Source organism: Stegostoma tigrinum, chromosome 3, assembly GCF_030684315.1.
Source record: "Stegostoma tigrinum isolate sSteTig4 chromosome 3, sSteTig4.hap1, whole genome shotgun sequence".
Lineage (NCBI taxonomy): Eukaryota > Metazoa > Chordata > Chondrichthyes > Orectolobiformes > Stegostomatidae > Stegostoma > Stegostoma tigrinum.
Window position 1 is genome coordinate 38,687,795 of NC_081356.1, and position 17,633 is coordinate 38,705,427.

The window sequence follows — 17,633 nt, forward strand, 5'->3', positions numbered from 1 at the left end:
GAATGAGTTCTTTTCTATGTTGAACAACACTTGGAGAGGTGCCAAGGGTGGCAATGGCACAGAATGTCTGGGTGTGAGATTTCAACATTGACTATCAGCAGTGGCTTGGCAGCTGCACCACTGGTTGAGATAGTCAGGTCCTACAGGATGTAGCTGCTAGGCTGTGTCTGCAGCACATGGTAAAGGAAACCAACAAGTGGAAAAAACATTCTTGATCTCATCCTCACTAATGTGCCAGATGCAGATGCATCTGCCCATGACAATATCACTAAGAGTGGTCACTACACAGTTCTTGTGGAGATGAAGTCCTGCCTTCACATTTAGGATAACCTCCACCATATTGCATGACACTATTACTGTGCTAAATGGGACAGACTTCAAACAGATGTAGTGCTTCAAAATGGGTAATCATGAGCTAACGACCATCAAAATCAGCAGAATTTTACTCCAGTGCAATCTGCAACCTCATGGCCCTGTATATCCCCCACTCAACCATTACCATCCAACCAACTCTGGTTCAATTCAGAGTGTAGGAGGGTATGCCTGGAGCAGCAACAGACATGCTAAAAACTAAAGTGTCAACCTGATGAAGCGACCAAACAGGGCTACTTGCACACCAAACAGCATAAGCAGTAAATTATAGACAGAGCTAAGTGATTCCACAACCAACGGATCAGATCTGAGTTCTGCAGTCCTACTGAGATGTTATTGGGATAACATCCCATTGATTGCTATACTTCTAGAAATTAACGTTTTTTATCTGCCTACACATAGGTATGCAGGCACTGCCCTAAAGCTTCCTGCCCAGCTAGGAATTCGCTGTAAGGCTTTGTAATTCCTTATCTTCCCACACATCGGTATGCAGGCACTGTCTTAAGCTTCCTGACTGAATAAAATTAGAATTAAACTGTCTCAAATAAGGTTAAGTGAGGAACATTTGTAAAGGTGTGAGACTTCTGAAGCATGTAACTTCAGTCTCTGACAAAGGGGCCAGAGCATTGACTTTGTACTAGCCAGACACACCGGCAACTTGAAATCACAATCTGTCCCGATAACAAATAGAAGTCGCTTCCTGCCATTAGCAGCCACTTCACGAACAATCGATACTATATCCTGGTCTTTTATGTTCTTGGTGTAATAATTGTTTTGTATCCTATCTTTGTCTGTTGTAATAATTGTTTCATGTATCATGTCATTGTGAGATGTGAAATTGTTTTATGTATTATGTACATAGTAACGGATAAAAAGTGGGGACTGTCTGCTGCTTGGGGAAAATTACTTGCGAGACTCTGCACTCTGTGCTGGGTTAAGTACAATGATTCTCCACAGCTTATACTTGCATGGTAATAAAAGGGTATCAGAGATAATGGGAACTGCAGATGCTGGAGAATTCCAAGATAACAAAGTGTGAGGCTGGATGAACACAGCAGGCCAAGCAGCATCTCAGGAGCACAAAAGCTGATGTTTCGGGCCTAGACCCTTCATCAGAGAGGGGGATGGGGAGAGGGAACTGGAATAAATAGGGAGAGAGGGGGAGGTGGACCGAAGATGGAGAGTGAAGAAGATAGGTGGAGAGAGTATAGGTGGGGAGGTAGGGAGGGGATAGGTCAGTCCAGGGAAGACGGACAGGTCAAGGAGGTGGGATGAGGTTAGTAGGTAGCTGGGGGTGCGGCTTGGGGTGGGAGGAAGGGATGGGTGAGAGGAAGAACCGGTTAGGGAGGCAGAGACAGGTTGGACTGGTTTTGGGATGCAGTGGGTGGGGGGGAAGAGCTGGGCTGGTTGTGTGGTGCAGTGGGGGGAGGGTACGAACTGGGCTGGTTTAGGGATGCAGTGGGGGAAGGGGAGATTTTGAAACTGGTGAAGTCCACATTGATACCATATGGCTGCAGGGTTCCCAGGCGGAATATGAGTTGCTGTTCCTGCAACCTTCGGGTGGCATCATTGTGGCAGTGCAGGAGGCCCATGATGGACATGTCATCAAGAGAATGGGAGGGGGAGTGGAAATGGTTTGCGACTGGGAGGTGCAGTTGTTTGTTGCGAACTAAGCGGAGGTGTTCTGCAAAGCGGTCCCCAAGCCTCCGCTTGGTTTCCCCAATGTAGAGGAAGCCGCACCGGGTACAGTGGATGCAGTATACCACATTGGCAGATGTGCAGGTGAACCTCTGCTTAATGTGAAATGTCATCTTGGGGCCTGGGATAGGGGTGAGGGAGGAGGTGTGGGGACAAGTGTAGCATTTCCTGCGGTTGCAGGGGAAGGTGCCGGGTGTGGTGGGGTTGGAGGGCAGTGTGGAGCAAACAAGGGAGTCACGGAGAGAGTGGTCTCTCCGGAAAGCAGACAGGGGAGGGGATGGAAAAATGTCTTGGGTGGTGGGGTCGGATTGTAAATGGCGGAAGTGTCGGAGGATGATGTGTTGTATCCGGAGGTTGGTAGGGTGGTGTGTGAGAACGAGGGGGATCCTCTTAGGGCGGTTGTGGCGGGGGCGGGGTATGAGGGATGTGTTGCGGGAAATACGGGAGACGCAGTCAAGGGCGTTCTCGATCACTGTGGGGGGAAAGTTGACGTCCTTAAAGAACTTGGACATCTGGGATGTGCAGGAGTGGAATGTCTTATCGTGGGAGCAGATGCGGCGGAGGCGGAGGAATTGGGAATAGGGGATGGAATTTTTGCAGGAGAGTGGGTGGGAGGAGGTGTATTCTAGGTAGCTGTGGGAGTCGTTGGGCTTGAAATGGACATCAGTTACAAGCTGGTTGCCTGAGACGGAGACTGAGAGGTCCAGGAAGGTGAGGGATGTGCTGGAGATGGCCCAGGTGAACTGAAGGTTGGGGTGGAAGGTGTTGGTGAAATGGATGAACTGTTCGAGCTCCTCTGGGGAGCAAGAGGCGGCGCTGATACAGTCATCAATGTACCGGAGGAAGAGGTGGGGTTTGGGGCCTGTGTAGGTGCGGAAGAGGGACTGTTCCACGTAACCTACAAAGAGGCAGGCATAGCTGGGGCCCATGCGGGTGCCCATGGCCACCCCCTTAGTCTGTAGGAAGTGGGAGGAGTCAAAAGAGAAGTTGTTGAGTGTGAGGACGAGTTCAGCTAGGCGGATGAGAGTGTCGGTGGAGGGGGACTGGTCGGGCCTGCGGGACAGGAAGAAGCGAAGGGCCTTGAGGCCATCCACTTCACCAACACCTTCCACCCCAACCTTCAGTTCACCTGGGCCATCTCCAGCACATCCCTCACCTTCCTGGACCTCTCAGTCTCCATCTCAGGCAACCAGCTTGTAACTGATGTCCATTTCAAGCCCAATGACTCCCACAGCTACCTAGAATACACCTCCTCCCACCCACTCTCCTGCAAAAATTCCATCCCCTATTCCCAATTCCTCCGCCTCCGCCGCATCTGCTCCCACGATAAGACATTCCACTCCCGCACATCCCAGATGTCCAAGTTCTTTAAGGACCGCAACTTTCCCCCCACAGTGATCGAGAACGCCCTTGACCGCATCTCCCGTGTTTCCCGCAACACATCCCTCACACCCCGCCCCCGCCACAACCGCCCTAAGAGGATCCCCCTCGTTCTCACACACCACCCTACCAACCTCCGGATACAACGCATCATCCTCCGACACTTCCGCCATTTACAATCCGACCCCACCACCCAAGACATTTTTCCATCCCCTCCGCTGTCAGCTTTCCGGAGAGACCACTCTCTCCGTGACTCCCTTGTTCGCTCCACACTGCCCTCCAACCCCACCACACCCGGCACCTTCCCCTGCAACCGCAGGAAATGCTACACTTGTCCCCACACCTCCTCCCTCACCCCTATCCCAGGCCCCAAGATGACATTCCACATTAAGCAGAGGTTCACCTGCACATCTGCCAATGTGGTATACTGCATCCACTGTACCCGGTGCGGCTTCCTCTACATTGGGGAAACCAAGCGGAGGCTTGGGGACCGCTTTGCAGAACACCTCCGCTCAGTTTGCAACAAACAACTGCACCTCCCAGTCGCAAACCATTTCCACTCCCCCTCCCATTCTCTAGATGACATGTCCATCATGGGCCTCCTGCACTGCCACAATGATGCCACCCGAAGGTTGCAGGAACAGCAACTCATATTCCGCCTGGGAACCCTGCAGCCATATGGTATCAATGTGGACTTCACCAGTTTCAAAATCTCCCCTTCCCCCACTGCATCCCTAAACCAGCCCAGTTCGTCCCCTCCCCCCACTGCGCCACACAACCAGCCCAGCTCTTACCCCCCACCCACTGCATCCCAAATCCAGTCCAACCTGTCTCTGCCTCCCTAACCGGTTCTTCCTCTCACCCATCCCTTCCTCCCACCCCAAGCCGCACCCCCAGCTACCTACTAACCTCATCCCACCTCCTTGACCTGTCCGTCTTCCCTGGAGTGACCTATCCCCTCCCTACCTCCCCACCTATACTCTCTCCACCTATCTTCTTCACTCTCCATCTTCGGTCCGCCTCCCCCTCCCTCCCTATTTATTCCAGTTCCCTCTCCCCATCCCCCTCTCTGATGAAGGGTCTAGGCCCGAAACATCAGCTTTTGTGCTCCTGAGATGCTGCTTGGCCTGCTGTGTTCATCCAGCCTCACATTTTGTTATCTTGGTAATAAAAGGGTTTGTGTTTTTTCTAAACAGGTCAGTGTCTTGTTATTGCATCAAGTCCGTGAGGGTCTCCGAAAATGAACCAGACACTACCACATCCAGTCATGAATGGTGGTGGATAATTAAACAACTCATTAGGTTCTAGGAAGGAAGGCCTATTGTTGACCACCCTGCCCTGCCTCCAAATGGATGCTTAAGTGTTCAATTATTGACCACTTAAGAGAGCTCTTTCTGCTTCATATGCCATTTTTTTCCAGCTCTAGGCCACCTTGTCATTATGGAGCTTTCATGACTGGTTAAGCTATGCAGGCGACATGACAGCTGGAGGGGGTGGTGGAGGAGATTCCTTCTTTGAACAATTTATATCTGACTGAGAGCACTGGGTTGTGGGGATTGTCGAGAGCCAGTCCCTTGCCTTCCAAGGAATTGGAGATCAGCAAAATGGACACATGAATGGGCAAAATTTCAGGTGTCAGCTGTCAATTGTACTGTCACACGAAATACCACCAGAATGTGTTTCATGACACACTCATAAGGACGAGTGTCATATTTATTCAACTTACTGTGGCCAATTATTGAAGGACGAGACTAGAAGTCAATGTTTCCTCAGTTTTACAATTATTTACAAACTGAAATTTTACAAATGGACAGCTCCTAACTTCACCACACATCACAAGTGTCAATAAGTGGTTCTTAATATGTACATAAGCAATTATCCAATTAGCACCCATTTCTGTTTACATTTCATCCTCATTAAGATAAATGTGACACATGACATTGTTCTTTTGACAACAAGAATCCATGTTCTCATAAGCCACAAAGAGTAGCAGCATCGTATTGAAGATCTGATGGAAGGTCAGAGAATCTGAAATATTGTACGGAAATGAACACCTCACTGCCTTCCACCACCGAGGTGAGGGTTGAAGGCAATGTACTGGAAGCAGATAACATGATGTGGGGTGGAAATGCTACTACCTTCTGGATCATCTCCCAATTACTGGGATTGGAAGCCATGAGGAGGGTAATTAATGCCCATTTAAGACCATCATCAAAACACGACTAACTTTCAATGTTGGGCAGCACAGTTAGAAAATTGGGAAACTGAAAAACAACAGTGTCAGATTTGCTTGTTGGCTGCTACAGAGGGGAATAAAGGGGAGGATGCCTTTTACAAAGGTGCTCAGTGCCAGTATGTGGCATCAAAAGGGGATCCAGCTGATGGCCACAAACTCTGTCATTTCTTTTGACACTCCCTCTCTCCCCACACTCATTCCCACTTGCCTTAGCCAGCTAGTTCTCTCCCCGTGATCCTCATCCTACCCCCATGTACCTGTGGCCTAGGTGCCTCACTGATCCTGGAACTCTGGTATATGTATTGCTGGCAGCTGCCTGATTAGCACTTAACATGATGATTCTTCTCAAACAGTGGTAAGACACAGTCGTTGCAGCTCCTAGACAGGAGGTGTACCCCACTTCCTGATACCTGGATTAAATCCCCCATTAACTCTGTCCTATTCTCCACTGTGGCTGCCTGAAGTATTCCAGCATCCTCTGTTTTAATTGGTGGTGGAATTTTCTTGAATTCAGTGCAGACATACCAGTGCATGACCTAAACAGCAGCTCATAGCAACCAGAGATTACAGCACAGAAAGCAACAAATACTGGAGGTGCTTAGAGGTAGCTGTATATCTCCACTGAAATAATTTAGACAATATTTGTACAAAATGTGCTCATAGATAAGGGGTGAACAATCATACTAATAAGAGCCACTTTGCTCAGTCTTGATAATGAGAGATCAAAAAATGGCTCACTACATCAAGGTTAGAAAGCACACAGAAGTCATTAAAGGCTTGTCAGCAGCTGGGAGCTGCAGTTTGCTGAACCCTGCCACAGTTACATAACGAGTTTTGAGAAGATTTGTAGCTCAAGTTGAGGTTCTGGATCTGAGTTTGCTCGCTGAGCTGAAAGGTTAGTTTTCAGACATTTCATCACATTTTTTTATTTGAAAAAATATACTTTATTCATAGAATGTACAAAAAATAAAACATATTTATACACCTACCCAGTCATGCAAGCCGCTCCGGGTTACCCAGGGGGTATGTACACCAACTAAAAGGAAAAGAACAAACAAAGAAGAAAAATAAACGAGGCAAAGAAAATACCCCGGCAGTCGTCACCCCGCACAGTCCCAGTTGGCCCCCTGACCAGTTGGGGAAGGCGCCAGCTGGGTCCAGTTACCACATAGGGCCCTTTTTTTCATTCTGGACGAGGGGTTTCATACCGTGGTCTTTCCCCACCGCGCCTTGGCGGCGGCTGCCCCAAGCTTTAGCGCGTCCCTCAGCACGTAGTCCTGGGCCTTGGAGTGCGCCAGTCTGCAACACTCGGTCGGGATCTGTCCTTTCAGCTGGCGGACCAGCAAGTTGCGAGCAGACCAAAGAGCGTCTTTCACCGCATTGATGGTCCTCCAGGCGCAGTTGATGTTGGTCTCGGTGTGCGTCCCGGGAAACAGCCCGTAGAGCACGGAGTCCCGTGTCACGGAGCTGCTCGGGACGAACCTCGACAAATACTACTGCATCCCCCTCCAGACCTCCTGCGCATAGGCACACTCCAGAAGGAGGTGATCGACAGTCTCGCCCCCGCCCCGCAGCCGCCTCGAGGGCAGCATGCGGTGGCGCAGAGATTCCGGGCATGCACAAAGGATCTCACTGGCAGAGCCCCTCTCACCGCCAGCCAAGCAATGTCCTTGTGCTTGTTTGAAAGTTCTGGCAATGAGGCATTCTGCCAAACGACTTTGGCAGTCTGAGTGGAGAACCACACGACGGGATCCACCCTCCCCCTTTCCCGAAGGGTCTCGAGAATGCTACGTGCTGACCACTGCCTGACGGCCTTGTGGTCAAAGGTGTTTCCTTTCAAAAATTTCTCCACAAAGGACAGGTGGTACGGGACGGTCCAACTACTCGCAGCGTTCTGCGGCAACGAGGCCAGCCCCATCCTTCGCAACACCTGCCCGGCACAGCACAGGTTGGTCAGGGTGAATCACCGACTCCAGGACAGACGTGACCCGGTTGGCTATGACCTTGGCCAGGATTTTGTGGTCCACGTTCAACAGTGAAGTGGGATGCCAATTCTTAATATTCTTCCCTCTCCCCGTTCCTCTTGTAAATGAGGGTGATGATGCCCTTCCTCATGGACTTGCACATTTCCCCTGCCCGAAGCACACTATCGTACACCTCCAGCAGGTCCTGGCCGACCAGGTCCCACAGAGCGGAATACAGCTCGACCGGTAAGCCGTCGCTCCCGGGAGTCTTATTCCTCTCCAAGGACTTGAGGGCTCTGGTCAGCTCGTCCAGGGATATCGGCCGGTGCAGCCACTCCCTCATACCGTCGTCTAAGACCTCCGTGTTAGACGACAGGAACGACACGGAGGCCGTGCTGTCCGTAGGCTTCGTGTCGTACAGCCCAGCATAGAAGGATCTGCTGATCCTCAAAATGTCGGGCCGAGACGACGTCACCGAGCCATCGTCCTCCTTCAGCCAGCTAAGCACAGAGCTCTCTTTGTGCACCTTCTGTAAGAAGAAACACGAGCACGTCTCGTCCTGCTCCACGGAGCGGGCCCTCGACCGGAAGATTATCTTGGAGGCCTCCGCGGCGAAGAGCAAGGCTGGCTGGCCCCTCACCTCGTGGAGGTCCTCCGTGACATCGACCCCCATCAACTGCAGAAGGAGCAGGTTCTGCACCCATTTCTGGAGTCGCAACAGCTTTCCCCGCCTCTCTCTCGCCTTCCAAACACCCTTGAGGACAAAGAACCTCTTGACGTTCTCCTTCACCGTCTCCCACCAGTCGCCCGGAGACTCAAAGAGGGGTTTCACGGTTCTCCAACCGGCGAACTCCCTCTTAAGCTCCTCGACGTTCTCTGGGGTCAACAGAGTCGTGTTGAGCTTCCACGTGCCATTGCCGGCCGGCTGGTCGTCCTGTAAGTGACAGTCGGCCAGCAGGAGGCAGTGGTCAGAGAAGAACACTGGCTCGACGCCGGTGGACCTGACCGAGAACGCCCGTGACACAGACAGAAAGTCTATTCTTGAGCGAATAGACCCGTCTGGCCGCGGCCAGGTGTACCTCTGCTGCACTCTGTCTGCAGCGGAGCTGAAGACGTCGAGCAGCTTGGCGTCCTTCACCGTGCCTATCAGGAATCTGGACGTGACGTCCAGTTGACTCCCCTCACCTGCTGTCCCCACGCCAGATCTTCCATCTGTTGAAGTCTCCGCCTAGGATGACCGGCCTGGACGTAGCCAGCAGGGGTGGAAGCCGCTGCAGGACGGCCAACCACTCACTCCGTACCGCTGGGGCATAAACATTGATCAGCCTCAGGGAAGCATCAGCCACTAGGAGGCGCCCCCCCACCACAACCTCCTGAACTTGAGAGATGGTGAAGTTGCGCCCCCGCAGCAGAATAGCCAGGCCCGAGGAGCGACAGTCGTTACCCCCGGAACAGATCGAAGGCCCACAGGTCCAGGCTCCGGACCATTTCCCGTACCTGCTGAGGTGCGGTATCCCGCACTCATGCAGAAACAGGAGGTCCGCCTTGACGGTGGTCAGGTAGGCCAACGTGGACACACATCTTGCGGTAGACTTGACGCTGCGCACATTAATGCTCGCAACTCATACCCCCATTGTGGGCAGAGACCGCAGTACCCTACCCAAGTCCAAGGTCCAGCCCCTCCATCTGTCTCTTCATGCCCATTGCTCAGGCTAACTGCTGGATGCTCTCCGGGCTCAGGAAACCGTCCGTGCTGCCTTCCGCGTGGCATCCCCCCGTTGGGTGTACGGAGGCAGGAGAGTCCAGCTCTGGGTCAGGCTGGGGACGCGCTGGTTCCTCCTTCCCGCCTGGAAGTTCCGGGGGGCCCTCCAGTGCTCCAGCGGCACGTGACTGGGTGTCGCAGGGAGCCTCAGGATGCCTCCCATCACCTGGAAGCGTGGTGCTGCTTTCCTTCTCCCTGGAGATCTTTCACTTCTGCTTTGGGTGGGCCCGCTCCGAATCCCCCTCGTCAGAGGAGCTCTTATAGCCCCCCTGTAGCTGCCTTTTCCCGCCTGATGGTTGCGGTTCCTGGGCCCGTCGATGCACCTTCCTCCTTGCTTTCCGGACCGTCCTCCACTCCCCTGGGTCGCCTGTCGCCGCCTCCATCGACTCCGGGTTGTCGGCGGGGGTGGGGAGGGAGCGGAGCCTGCAGGGGCGCTTTGCTGGGCCCTCCTGCACGACCTGGCCCTCCTGCACATTAGTGAGGTCCTTGCAGGGCCCTGGTGCCTTCCTCTCCTCCGGGGTGGGGGGGGTTGGCCCCGCATTGCCCCTGGTGGCGACCTGGGCGTAGGTGGTCCCCCGCCACGGGCATGCCCTATAGAGGTGGCCCGCTTCCCCGCAAAGGTTGCAGCTTTCCTCTTGTGGGCAATCCTTTGCAAGGTGTCCCTCCTCCCTGCAGTTCCTGCAGATGGTGGATTTGCAGTCGGCCGCCACATGACCTGACCTACCACAGGCATGGCAGACTTTAGGTTGCCCTGCGTAGGTCAGGTACCCCTTGCTCCCGCCGATCGCGAAGGTGGGCAGTGGGTGTACGACGTTCCCGTCCGCGCCCATCCTCAGCGTCACCTTGACCTGCCTCTTACTGATCCAAATGCCAAAGGGGTCCATGATGTCAGTTAGGTCCCCTTCAATCTTCACGTACCTTCAGGAGTGCCAAGCTTTGTGAGCGCTTCCTGGAGGTTTTCAAGGAGAAAGGAGGTGGGAACCCCCTCTCTGTATTGACCGCTGTCCTGCTGTTCGTGATTCCGGTGCAGACGAGCCGTATGGTCACTGTACACATGTACAACCCGCATGTGCCAGCAGTTGATGTCCTGACCTTCCTTGGAAGTACGTGAAGGTGGAAAGGGACCTAACTGACTTCATGGACCCCTTTGGCATCTGGACCAGTAAGAGGCAGGTCAAGGTGATGCTGAGGATGGGCACGGATGGGAACATTGTACACCCATCGTCCAGCTTCGCGATCGGTGGGAGCAAGGGCTACCTGACCTACGCAGGGCAACCTAAAGTCTGCCATGCCGGTGGTAGGTCAGGTCACGTGGCGGCTGACTGCAAAGCCACCATCTGCAGGGAGGAGGGACACCTTGCAAAGGATTGCCCACAAGAAAAAAGCTGCAACCTTTGCGGGGAAGCGGGCCACTTCTATAGGGCATGCCCGCGGCAGGGGACCACCTACGCACAGGTCGCCGGCAGGGGCAATGCGGGGCCAGTCCCCCCGGAGGAGAGGAAGGCACCAGGGCCCTGCAAGGACGCCACGAATGTGCAGGAGGGCCAGGTCGTGCAGGAGGGCCCAGCCCCGCAGGATGGGCCCGAGGCCAGCAAAGCACCCCTCCGGGCTCCGCTCCCCCCCCCGCCCCGACAACCCGGAGTCGATGGAGGCGGCGACAGGCAACCCAGTGGAGTGGACAACGGTCCGGAAAGCGAGGAGGAAGGCGCATCGGCGGGCCCAGGAACCACAACCATCAGGCGGGAAGAGGCAGCTACAGGGGAGCTATAAGAGCTCCTCTGACGAGGGGGATTCAGAGGGGGCTCGCCCAAAGCAGAAGTTAAAGATCTCAAGGGAGAAGGAAAGCAGCACCCCGCTTCCAGGTGACGGGAGGCGTCCTGACGCTCCCTCCAACACCCAGTCACGTGCCGCTGGGGCCCTGGAGGGCCCCCCGGAACTTCCAGGTGGGAAGGAGGAAACAGCGCGTCCCCAGCCTAACCCAGAGCCAGACCCTCCTGCCTCCGTACCCCCGACGGGGGGATGCCACCCGGAAGGCAGCACGGACGGTTTCCTCAGCCCATTGAGCGTCCGGTAGTTAGCCCGAGCTATGGGCATGAAGAGACAGATGGAGGGGCTGGACCTTGGACTTGGGGAGGGTACTGCGGTCACTGCCCACAATGGGGGTACGAGTTGCGAGCATTAATGTGCGCAGCGTCAAGTCCACCGCAAGATGTGTGTCCACGTTGGCCTACCTGACCACTGTCAAGGCGGACCTCCTGTTTCTGCAGGAGTGCGGGATACCGCACCTCAGCAGGTACGGGAAATGGTCCGGCGCCTGGACCTGTGGGCCTTCAGTCTGGTCAGTGGGTAACAACTGTCGCTCCTCTGACCTGGCAGTTCTGCTGCGGGGGCGCAACTTCACCATCTCTCAAGTTCAGGAGGTGGTCGGGGGCGCCTCCTAGTGGCAGACGTCACCTAGAGGAACGCACCCTGAGGCTGATCAACGTGTACGCCCCAGGGGTATGGAGTGAGCGGTTGGCCGTCCTGCAGCGGCTTCCACCCCTGCTGGCTACGTCCAGGCTGGTCATCCCAGACGGACACTTCAACTGCATCATCGATGCAGATGGAAGATCCAGTGTGGGGACAGCGGGTGGGGGGAGTCAACTGGACGTCATGTCCAGATTCCTGATGGGCACGGTGAAGGACGTCAAGCTGCTCGACGTCTTCAGCACCCCTGCAGATGGAGTGCAGCAGAGGTACACCTGGTCGCGGCCAGACGGGTCTATTCGCTCAAGGATAGACTTTCTGTTTGTGTCACGGGCGTTCTCGGTCAGGTCCACCGGCGTCGAGCCAGTGTTCTTCTCTGACCACCGCCTCTTGCTGGCCGACTGTCACTTACAGGACGACCAGCCGGCTGGCAATGGCATGTGGAAGCTCAACACGACTCTGTTGACCCCAGAGAACGTCGAGGAGGTTAAGAGGGAGTACGCCGGTTGGAGAACCGTGAAACTCCTCTTTGAGTCTCCGGGCGACTGGTGGGAGACGGTGAAGGAGAACGTCAAGAGGTTCTTTGTCCTCAAGGGTGTTTGGAAGGCGAGAGAGAGGCGGGGAAAGCTGTTGCGACTCCAGAAAAGGGTGCAGAACCTGCTCCTTCTGCAGTTGATGGGGGTCGATGTCACGGAGGACCTCCGCGAGTGAGGCGCCAGCCAGCCTCGCTCTTCACCACGGAGGCCTCCAGGATAATCTTCCGGTCCAGGGTCTGCTCTGTGGAGCAGGACGAGACGTGCTCGCGTTTCTTCTTACAGAAGGTGCACAAAGAGAGCTCTGTGCTTAGCCGGCTGAAGGAGGACGACGGCTCGATGACGTCGTCTCGGCCCGACATTTTGAGGATCAGCAGATCCTTCTATGCCGGACTGTACGACACGAAACCCACGGACAGCACGGCCTCCTAGTCGTTCCTGTCGTCTATCATGGAGGTCTTAGACGACGGCACGAGGGAGTGGCTGCACTGACCGATATCCCTGGACGAGCTGACCAGAGCCCTCAAGTCCTTGGAGAGGAATAAGACTCCCGGGAGCGACAGCTTACCGGTCGAGCTGTATTCTGCTCTGTGGGACCTGGTCGGCCATGACCTGCTGGAGGTGTACGATAGTGCGCTTCGGGCAGGGGAAATGTGCAAGTCCATGAGGAAGGGCATCATCACCCTCATTTACAAGAGGAAGGGGGAGAGGGAAGAAATTAAGAATTGGCGTCCCACTTCACGATTGAACGTGGACTACAAAATCCTGGCCAAGGTCATAGCCAACCGGGTCAGGTCTGTCCTGGAGTCCGTGATTCACCCTGACCAAACCTGTGCTGTGCCGGGCAGGAAGATCGCTGAGAGCCTCACACGCATCAGGGATACGATCGCCTACGTGCAGGACAGGCGGGTGGACACCTGCCTCGTCAGCCTGGACCAGGAGAAGGCCTTCGACAGGGTCTCTCATGCTTACATGAGGGACGTCCTCTCCAAATTGGGGTTTGGGGAGGGCATCCGCAATTGGGTCCGGCTGCACTACACCAACATCGTTAGCGCAGTCTCGATCAACGGGTGGGAATCGGACAGTTTTCCCGTCGGATCTGGAGTCAGGCAGGGCTGCCCGTTCTCTCCTGCCTTGTTCGTGTGCTGTGTGGAGCCCTTCGCCGCATCCATCAGGAAGGATGTGAGCCTGAAGGGCGTGACTATCCCAGGCAGCGGAGACCTTCAGGTCAAGACCTCCCTGTACATGGGTGACGTCGCCATCTTCTGCACCGATCGTCGGTCAGTGAGTAGGCTGTTGGACATCTGCGGCCAGTTTGAACTGGCTTCGGGTGCCAAAGTCAATAGGGGTAAGAGCGAGGTCATGTTCTTCAGGAACTGGGACGACCGCTCCTTCATCCCCTTCACCGTCAGGACAGACTACCTGAAGGTGCTGGGTGTTTGGTTCGGTGGAGCTGGGGCGTGCACTAAGACTTGGGAGGAGCGTATCACCAAACTGAAGCAGAAGCTGGGCAGGTGGACGCTCCGGTCCCTCTCCATCGCATGTAAGAACCTGGTTGTCAGGTGCGAGGTGCCTTCAATACTGTTGTATGTGGCACAGGCCTGGCCTATTCCCTGGGCCTGCGCCGCTGCAGTCACCTGGGCCATCTTCCACTTCATTTGGGGGTCGAGTGTGGACCGGATACGCAGGAACACCATGTACAAAGACGTGGAAAATGGGGGAAAGGGCGTACCGAACGCCACCCTCGCCCTGACGGCTACCTTTGTGTGCGGCTGCATCAAGCTGTCCGTAGATCCTCAGTACGCAAACACCAAGTGTCACTACTTACTGAGGTTCTACCTCTCCCCGGTGTTGCGAAGGATGGGCCTGGCCTCGTTGCCGCAGAACTCTCCGAGTATTTGGACCGTTCCGTACCACCTGTCCTTCGTGGAGAAATTTTTGAAAGGAAACACCTTTGACCACAAGGCCGTCAGGCAGTGGTCAGCACATAGTATCCTCGAGACCTGTCGGGAAAGGGAGGGGGTGGATCCCGTCGTGTGGTTCCCCACGCAGACTGCCTAAGTCGTTTGGCAGAATGCCTCATTGCCAGAACTTTCAAGCAAGCACAAGGACATTGCTTGGCTGGTGGTGAGAGGGGCTCTGCTAGTGAGATCCTTTGTGCATGCCCGGAATCTCTGCGCCACCGCGTGCTGCCCTCGAGGCGGCTGCGAGTTGGGGGGGTGGGGTGGGGCGAGACTGTCGATCACCTCCTTCTGGAGTGTGCCTATGCGCAGGAGGTCTGGAGGGGGATGCAGTGGTATTTGTCGAGGTTCGTCCCGAGCAGCTCCGTGACGCTGGACTCCGTGCTCTGCGGGCTGTTTCCCGGGACGCACACTGAGACCACATCAACTGCGCCTGGAGGACGATCAATGCGGTGAAAGACGCTCTTTGGTCTGCCCGCAACTTGCTGGTCTGCCAGCTGAAAGAACTGACCCCGACTGAGTGTTGCAGACTGGTGCTCTCCAAGGTCCAGGACTACGTGCTGAGGGACGCGCTAAAGCTTGGGGCAGCTGCCACAAAGGTGCGGTGGGGAAATACCACCGTATGAAACCCCTCGTCCAGAATAGAAAAAAGAACCCTATCTGGTAACTGGGCCCAGCTGGCGCCTTCCCCAACCGGTCAGGGGGCCATCGGGGACTGTGCGGGGAGACGACTGCCGGGGTGGTTGCTTTGCTTTGTTTTTAACTTCTTTGTTTTTTTTCCTTTAGTTGGTGTACCTACCCCCTGGGTAACCCGGAGCGGCTTGCATGACTGGGTAGGTGTATAAACATGTTTTATTTTTTGTACATCTTATGAATAAAGTATATTTTTGCAAATAAAATAAAAGTGACGAAACGTCTGAAAACGAACCTTCCAGCTCAGCGAGCCAACTCACATTCATCTACTCACATCCATAGTTACATAAGTGTTCTACTTTAGGTCCTACAGAAGATGGATACAAAAATGTTGTACCTAATGTTCTTGACTTAAGTAATAAGAAACATGCCTTGTAACAGAAATAAGCATCCTTTCATCTTTACTGTCTGCAGCCTTGAGACAATTTTACATTAAACCCTAGAACATTGATTTAAATAAATGTTATTATAACTGCATGTATTATTTATACATTAACAATAATAATTGTCTCTGTTCCTTTAACTTTAAACAAGGATCTGTCCAAAAGTTTTCGGTGTTTCCAAGATAGCATTAAATATTCTATTTCAGGATATTTTTTCAGAACCTGATGTGAATAGTCATACAATCCTTCCAATGTTTACATTCAGAACCCAAAATCACTGTTATAAAAATAAATTAGGGCCCTGTACTTAGCAAGAATAAATGACAAAATAAAAGTAGCTGCCCTGAATCCTTCCTCATTCACCAGTTGCCAACTGCCACTACAAAACTCCAGCATACCAGAAAATTGCACACATTTTTACTTTAAAATTAACTCAGAACAGTTTGATCTATTAATGTTTTGCCAAAGATGCTTTTGTATGCAAAGAAAAATCTGTTCAGGTTGCTTCTTAAACTGATTCCCATGTGAGTTCCTAACAATTTTTCAATTAACAAAGAGTTCAAAAACAGAAAGCCTACACTTTAAATGATCATGCCAATCAGAAGAATCTTTCAGGAGTGTAATTTGACGCTGGCGCACTCTGCGTGGTGGCATCTTACTGTCATGTTTAATATCTGCTGCTGGAGGTGATTCTTGTTTGGTGGGAACCTGCATGACATTCAAGTTTGGACTTCTTACATGTATTGTTGACAGAAGGCATATATTTCAAAATACAGAGAGTACCATTTTCATGTCCACATCAATTTGACATCCAAAGTTCATCTACTCATGCCAGATACTTGACTACAATACCAATACTATCAGTCCAGAGTCATACTGCACTAAAGAAACAAGGGGCCAAGTAGTATAGTGCTCCCTCCAGGGGTATGATTCCAAATTACATCTGCAGATATACTGTTATTGTCAGTCTTTATTCTGAAATCGATTCTGATTCTGAAATCAAGTAATTTTTCACTACGCTTTTAAAAACATTTTTGTCTCAGGATGTGGATGACATCACATTTCTGACCACTCACAAATTAAGTATCAAAAACATTGGAAGCTCATGTTTATTTTGTTTCATTAATTTTTGATGGGTACTTGTAAAGCCTACACAATCAGAAAAGTACACTCTGACAATCTGTGACAAGTTACAACTAGATAGAAGATATACTCCATCTGATGTCAAGAAATGGCTGAGGATGTTGACTGCAACACAAGTTATGGTGCTGACAACATCCCAGCTTTGATACAAAAGGCTGGTGCTCCAGTACTAGACATGTCCTAAAAAGTTGTGTCCAGTTGCACCTATCAACAATGTGAAAAATTACCTGGGTATATGTCCTATCCCTAAAAGAAAGCACAAATCCAATCTGGACGACTCTCATTCTATCAGTCTGTTCTCAGATGCCACCAATGTGATTGAAGGAGTCATCAGCAGAACTATAGAGCAGCACCCACTCCTTAAAAGCCTGCTCACTAATGCTCAGTTCAGGCTCCACCATTTGCATGTTTGGTTTAAACATGGGCAAAAGAACCAAACTCCAGAGGTGAGTTGAGACTGATGGTCTTTGAAGTCAAGACAGTATTTGATTTAATATGAAAGCAAGGAGACCTTATAAAATTGATGGAATTGTAACTGAGGCCTGCATTTAAAAACATTTCTATGGGCTGAGATGTGTGAAATTGATTGTATAAAACTCAATTTGAACAAAATCAAGTTATGATCGCCTTCGTAAATGTCACAAATATTGCCGAACATTGTATAATCTTTGGTGAACATCCCCACTTCTGACCCAATGATGCAGGAAACATCATTGATGAAGCAGCTGTAAGTGTTTGGGCCCAGGTCACCGTCCTGAACAGCTCTGTAGAGATGTCCTGGAGCTGAGATGCCTGACCTCCAGAAACTATAACCCATCCTCCTTTGTGCCAGGTATGACTCTAACCACTGGTGAATTTGCCCCTGATACCCATTGTTTCCAGTTTTGTTAGGGCTCCTTAATGCCACATTTGATCAATTGTGGCCTTGATGTAGAGGGCTGTCACTTTCACCTCACCTCTGGAATTCAGCTTTTTTATCCGTGTTTGAGCCAAGTAGCCCTGGCAGAACCCAAACTGAGGTCACTGGGCAAGTTAGTACTGA